This window comes from Lycium ferocissimum, chromosome 6, assembly GCF_029784015.1.
Source record: "Lycium ferocissimum isolate CSIRO_LF1 chromosome 6, AGI_CSIRO_Lferr_CH_V1, whole genome shotgun sequence".
Lineage (NCBI taxonomy): Eukaryota > Viridiplantae > Streptophyta > Magnoliopsida > Solanales > Solanaceae > Lycium > Lycium ferocissimum.
This window is the reverse complement of record NC_081347.1, coordinates 57,405,937-57,412,579: the sequence shown is the minus strand read 5'-3', so window position 1 is coordinate 57,412,579 and position 6,643 is coordinate 57,405,937. Positions and strand designations below refer to the sequence as shown.

The window sequence follows — 6,643 nt, the reverse complement described above, 5'->3', positions numbered from 1 at the left end:
TAGACTTGAACTAAAACAATGCACGCTTAAGTATAGGACAACTAACGTTAACCAAAAGCATTCAAACATGTCTTGAACTAGACTAGTGCAAAATGAGAGCCAACCGACCACAAACGATCAAATGCAACGGCAATTACATCATATAAGCATTTAAGCACATCTAGCGACCATTAAACTAGCGATTGGAAGGGTAAAATACAAACACACAATCTTGCCAAATACACCGACACTAAATCGAAGATAGACTCGACAAAACATGAACATGCGTAATACGCTAGGCAAAAGCCCAAAATTAGGCCAAAATTTGAACAACAGCGTACACGATCATATCAGGAACTTTAGATTCGAAATTAAGCAAACACACTGACCTTTTGTGGGTACAGTGAAGTGGGGCGTCGACGTCACGAACTTAGGCTCGAACTCAAACGAACCCGAACCCGATTACAGTGAGTAAAGTTTCAAAACCCAAAAGCTTTTTTTTTTTCAGAGATGGTGAAAAAATGTCAATGTTTCGAAGGGGTTAAGACGGCTGAAGGAACTCCTCCAAACGATCTTGTATGGATGTATTTATATGAGAAATATGCTAGGGTTTTCTATGACTTGAATTGGGCGGGATTTCAAATCAAATTTATTTCAAAATCAGAACGTTGGGGCTGAACCACGTGATTAGCTTCAACCTTTGCCCAAAACAGACCGATTTTTTCTGGTCTTGAAGATTGCGTATGCGTTTTGAAGCGAAAAAAATGAAAACCCTTTCTCTGTCAACGAAACGAGCCAAATAAACGGATGTACAGTAGACGTTGTTGTATAGAAATGGCAAGGCAAAGTCTGTGGAGGCGAAATGGAGGTTGTATGCTAACTAACAATGGGTGAGGGAGAGAGAGACGAGAAAGACAAAGGAGAGGGAGTATGCGGCTAGGTTTAGTTTAGGTAAGATGAAGTGGATGAAAAAATGTTTAAGAGAAAGTGGGCCGGTCGGGTCGTGAAAAATAATGGGCTGGTCCGTTCTTTGAAATAGGGAATGGGGAATTAAATAAATGGGCTGCTGATGAAATGTTTCATTTGGGCCATTATTTAGCTGGTCTAAAAGAATTTGTGGGCTTCTAATTTGATAATTAGTACAAAATGTATTATGTGAAGATAAATAGTAATTAGTATATAGAAAGTAAAGGATTTAATAAAGTAAAATTAATTTAACGCGTACAAATCCTAAAATCAAATGACGACGAACCATTTTGAAAGTTGTGATAAAGCAATGCTAGTAACGTTGACAGTAAAATAGTGAAAATTAATAATAGTGAAAATAAAGTGTTTAGTTCGTCAATAAATTTAGAAGCCCGCATAAATAAATATGAATAAAGGAGGGACAAAATTGGGTGTCAACACTTATATATATAGAGAAGCACATCTTCTAGCTCATAAAGAGATGAGAAGAGAACCTCCCCTCGCGCCGTCATCATCGTTCAGCTCGGCTTTAGATTTGGTCAAATGATCTGATTGATTGATAATCTTTTTGGACCAAACTTATTTAATTTTTAATTATTTAATCATTAACAAAGTTTCCAAATCTGACCTTTTTCCCTTTTTAATTTTTGCGAAATTTATTTAAACATTTCATTTTCGCGGAATTAGCTAATCTTCCATTTCTGAAAGGTTGCAACTTTTCAATTGCACCTTTTCACTAAACCTGATCAATGGCTAAATAAATCTGGCCAGTCCTCAGATTTTTCCTTACGCAAAATTTTGATCTTCTCTTTTCTTTCTTACACTAAAATAAATTCTCATGTGATATACTATCATCGGGTGGTTCGCTGTCACCGGAGTTTGTTATACCACTACAACGGTGAGTAAATCATTCTATCCTGGGAGAATGTATTCCACAACCTCGGGCACATTGAGGGGAATAATTTCCTTAAGAACACATTGTGCATTCAGTGGGTTCGATTTAATTCCTTATACTTTTAACATATTGTTCTTCTAAATTCCAGAATTTGTTTTGTTTAGTTTTCAGTTTCTGGTTAAAGTAATTTTTCGGATACAGGTTAATAACAATCTTAAGGAAATTATTTATTATATAGATATTAATCTGTATTCTATTTCTGGAGGCTAAAACCTTCTGGTTTTCTACTCTGTTGAAATTTTGCTAGTCCAACTTGAAGAACATAAAAACTTCATTGGATTATTAAAGTTCATAACAGTGAAACGATTTGAAGAACATAAAAATTTCATCGTTTACCTGTGAAACAGATTGTGAAACAGTTTGAACATATATATCTTCACTGTTTATTGTTCTATTTTTGTTTGACATTAATTAATTTGTTTGTCAACTATTGATAGAGAAAAAAAATGGCAATAGAAAAGGATGTCAGTGCCTTTACTCCAATGCATACTGATGCGGTGGTGACTGTTGCGGTGACAAATGTTGCCTCGTCAAGCCGTTCAAATCTTTTGCGCATGTGATATGATCTATTGCTTTTCTTCATTTCAAGACGTACGTTCGGGGACGAGATATGAGACTTGAGCTCTACAAGCTATATGGAAGATGAGGAAGTCGTTTGAGGCCTTTGGAGGGCTCCACAAAGCCCACCTGAGATGGCTTATGATGTACGGAAGGGGGCTTGGGAGTTGATTGAAGAAGAAGCTACTAGAAAGGGGACCAAATGCGCAAAGTGGCCAAACGTGTAAACAGGGACATTTCTGCAAATTGGCTACACTTGCAAACTTGGACAAGATCGGGAGTTAGCTATTTGTGCAAATAAGGTTATGCTTGCAAGAAGGCCATGCATGCAAGGTTGATTAGAGGGCCATCTATGCAAGAAGGAGCGTGTTTGGCCATTGAAGGCCAATTCTTGAATTGAAGACTACAATAAGAAGACTAGCCAAACAAGGCCCTTGCTTCATTAAGGGTAGCATTGTAATTGCCTATTAGTCTTCTTTACTTAGCTTGTATATATAGCTTGTCTTTCATTTTATTACTTAGATTGGATGAATTATGTATTGAATACTCTAAGGAGTGATAGTTTGTTTAGGGTTAGCTTAGTTAATGGTGGATTCCATTGTTGGTCTTGAACCATTTTTCCATTGATTTCATGAAGCGTTGTTCATTTGTGGATTCAATTAAATTTCCGTTGCCTTGATTTCAAATAGTATAGATTCTTTGAATTGAATCAAATTGAGAGGGTCTAGGTTTCATATACTTAGATTTGCTCATAGGTTCATTATTCATTAGGTCTTGCTTTTATCCTCTATTTCTCATCCCCTTTCTTCAATTCTCATCCGCAATTTCTTGTTTATTCTTAATTCCACGTTTAGGTATTGATTTGGTGTTTTCCCCCAAATCGATTCGTATCAGAAAAACCAAAAAAAAATCTGGAATTAACTTCAAAGGTTGGCAGCAAAGAATGTTCTTTTGGTTGACTACTCTTGGTATGCAGAAGTTCACAAACGAAGATCCTCCTATTCCTGAAGAAGGAATGCCTGAAAATTACCGCTTTATAGTTGTTGAGGCTTGGAAGCATTCGGATTTCTTGTGCAAAGGTTACATCCTCAATGCTTTAGAGAACGATTTGTACAACGTCTACCGTTCTGCTAAGAGTTCAAAGGAATTGTGGATTGCATTTGAATAGAAGCATAAAACTGAAGATGTATGCTTGAAAAAATTTGTGGTTGCCAAGTTTCTAGACTATAAAATGGTGGACAGTAAGACTGTTGGAACCCAAGTTCAAGAACTCCAAGTCCTTAACCATGACCTTATTACTGAAGGTATGGTAGTTAATGAGGCATTCAAGTGGCTACTGTAATTGAGAAGTTGCCTCCTTCGTGGAGAGACTTCAAAAACTATCTCAAACACAAGCGCAAAGAGATGTCTCTAGAAGATCTAGTGATTCGCTTGAAGATCGAGGAGGATAATAAAGCGGCCAAAAAGAACTCGCGTGGAAATTCAACGATTATGGGAGCAAACATCGTTGAGGAAGCTGCTCCAAATAATAAGAAAAGGAAGAAGCCTTCAGGACAGAGGAAGGAACAAAACAAGAAAAAATTCAAAGGCAACTGCTATAATTATGGAAAAGCTGGACATAAGGCTCCAGATTGTTGGGCACCTAAGAAAAATAAGAAAAAAGATCAGGCAAACATGATGGGAAAAGATGATGAAATTGATGATCTATGTGCTATGCTCACGGAATACAATTTAGTTGGAAACCCAAAAGAATGGTGGATTGACTCTGGCGCTACTCGACATGTTTGTGTTGTCAAAGAAACATTTCTACGTATGCTTCAGCGGGACCCAAAGAAGAGCTTTCTATGAGAAGTACTGCAACAACTAAAGTTGGTGGATATGGGAAAATATTCCTAAAGATGACGTCCGGCAATGTGTTGATGCTCAACAATGTGCTTCATGTTCCAACAATTAGGAAGAATTTAGTTTCAACTTCACTATTAGTCAAGAATGGTTTCAAATATGTTTTTTTGTCTGATAAGGTTGTTATTAGCAAAAATGATATATATATTGGAAAGGGTTGCCTCACAAAGGGCCTTTTCAAACTAAATGTAATAGTTGTTGATAATATTAATAAAGTTTCAGCTTCGTCTTATTTATTGGAGTCAAATGATTTATGGCATGTTCATTTAGGACATGTCAACCACAAAACCTTGTGGAAATTGATTAATTTAGAAGTATTGCCTAAATTCAAGTGTAATAAATTAAAATGTCAAATATGTGTTGAATCTAAGTTTGTTAAACATCCTTATAAGTCTATTGAGAGGAATTCCAATCCTTTAGACTTAATTCATATGATATTTGTGATATGAAGTCAATACCATCTCGCGGTGGGAAAAAGTATTTCATAACTTCTATTGACGATTGCACTCGATATTGCTATATTTATTTACTGAATAGTAAGGATGAAGCAATTGAAGCATTTAAGCAATACAAAAGTGAAGTTGAAAATCAATTGAATAAAAAGATAAAAATGATAAGAAGTGAGAGGGGTGGAGAGAATGAATCTCCTTTTGCAAAGATATGCTTAGAATATGGAATTATCCATCAAATTACTGCTCCGTACACACCACAATCCAATGGAATTGCGGAAAGGAAAATCCGATCATTAAAGGAAATGATGAATACTTTACTAATAAGTTCCGATTTGTTGCATAACTTATGGGGGGACGCTATCTTTACAGCTAATCGAATACTCAATAGAGTGCCCCACAGCAAAACACAATCTATTCCACATGAAAAATGAAAAGGAAGAAAACCGAACTTGAAATATTTCAAAGTTTTGGGGTGCTTAGCTAAAGTTCAAGTTCCTATACACAAAAGGGTCAAAATAGGACCAAAAATTGTGGATTGTGTTTTCATTGGATATGCTACCAACAATAAAGTATGTCGATTTTTGGTTCACAAATCCGAAAATCCCATATCCATGTTAATATGGTAATTGAATCAGATAATGCTGAATTCTTTGAAAATATTTATTCGTATAAACAAGAATGTGAGTCGTCCATCGAAAAATCTAAACGGCCACGGGAAGAACTAAAGGAAAATACACCAAGTAAAGAAGATTCAAGGCGTAGAAAACGCCAAAGGACATCTACTTCCTTTGGACCGGATTTTGTGACGCTTTTGCTAGAAAATGAGCTTCAAACATTTTAAAAAGCCATGTCTTCTTCAGATTCACCATTTTGGAAAGAGGCAACCAATATTGAGATTGAATCAATCTTGAACAACCATATATGGGAATTAGTTGATCTTCCTCCCGGAAGTAAATCCTTAGGTTTGAAATGGATCTTTAAAAAGAAAATGAAAGCTGATGGCTCTATTGACAAATATAAGGCAAGACTTATTGTTCAAGGTTATAGACAAAAAGAAGGTCTTGATTATTTTGACACATATTCGCCGGTAACAAGGATAACATCCATTCGGGTGTTACTATCACTAGCGACAGTATATGGTCTTGAAATCCATTAAATGGATGTTAAGACAGCTTTCTTAAATGGAGACTTGGAGGAAGAAATCCACATGGAACAACCTAAAGGTTTCGTGGTTCCTAGTAAAGAGAGGAAAGTGTGCAAACTTGTTAAGTCGCTTTATGGACTAAAACAAGAACCCAAACAATGGCATACAAAATTTGACCAAACAATGTTGGTAAGTGGATTTAAGATCAATGAGTGCGACAAATGTGTTTATATTAAAAACACTCCAAATCATGACGTCATTGTTTGTTTATATGTTGATGACATGTTGATAATGAGTAAAGATATTGCTGACGTAAATGCTACTAAGCGTATGCTTGCTAGCAAATTTAACATGAAAGACTTAGGAGTTGCTGATTTGATCTTAGGACTTAGGATTCATAAAACCCTACAAGGTCTAGCATTATCACAGTCTCATATATTGAAAGGGTACTTGACAAGTTCAAGTATTTGAATTTCAATGTTGCAAAGACTCCAATTGATGTAAGTTTTGCACTTCAAAAAAATGAAGGTGAAAGTGATTCGCAATTGGACTATGCATAAGTTTTGGGAAGTTTGATGTATATTATAAATTGTACATGACCAGATACAGCATGTGCTATTAGTAAGCTGAGTCGGTTCACAAGCAATCCCAATCAAACTCATTAGATGGCAATGAAACGAGTTCTGG

General features: G+C 35.9%; 1 pseudogene; it reads left to right on the top strand.

The window, feature by feature from the left end:
• The first annotated feature begins 3,401 nt into the window (after positions 1-3,401).
• On the top strand, positions 3,402-5,243 carry LOC132061423 (uncharacterized; annotated as a pseudogene).
• Positions 5,244-6,643: the final 1,400 nt, after the last annotated feature.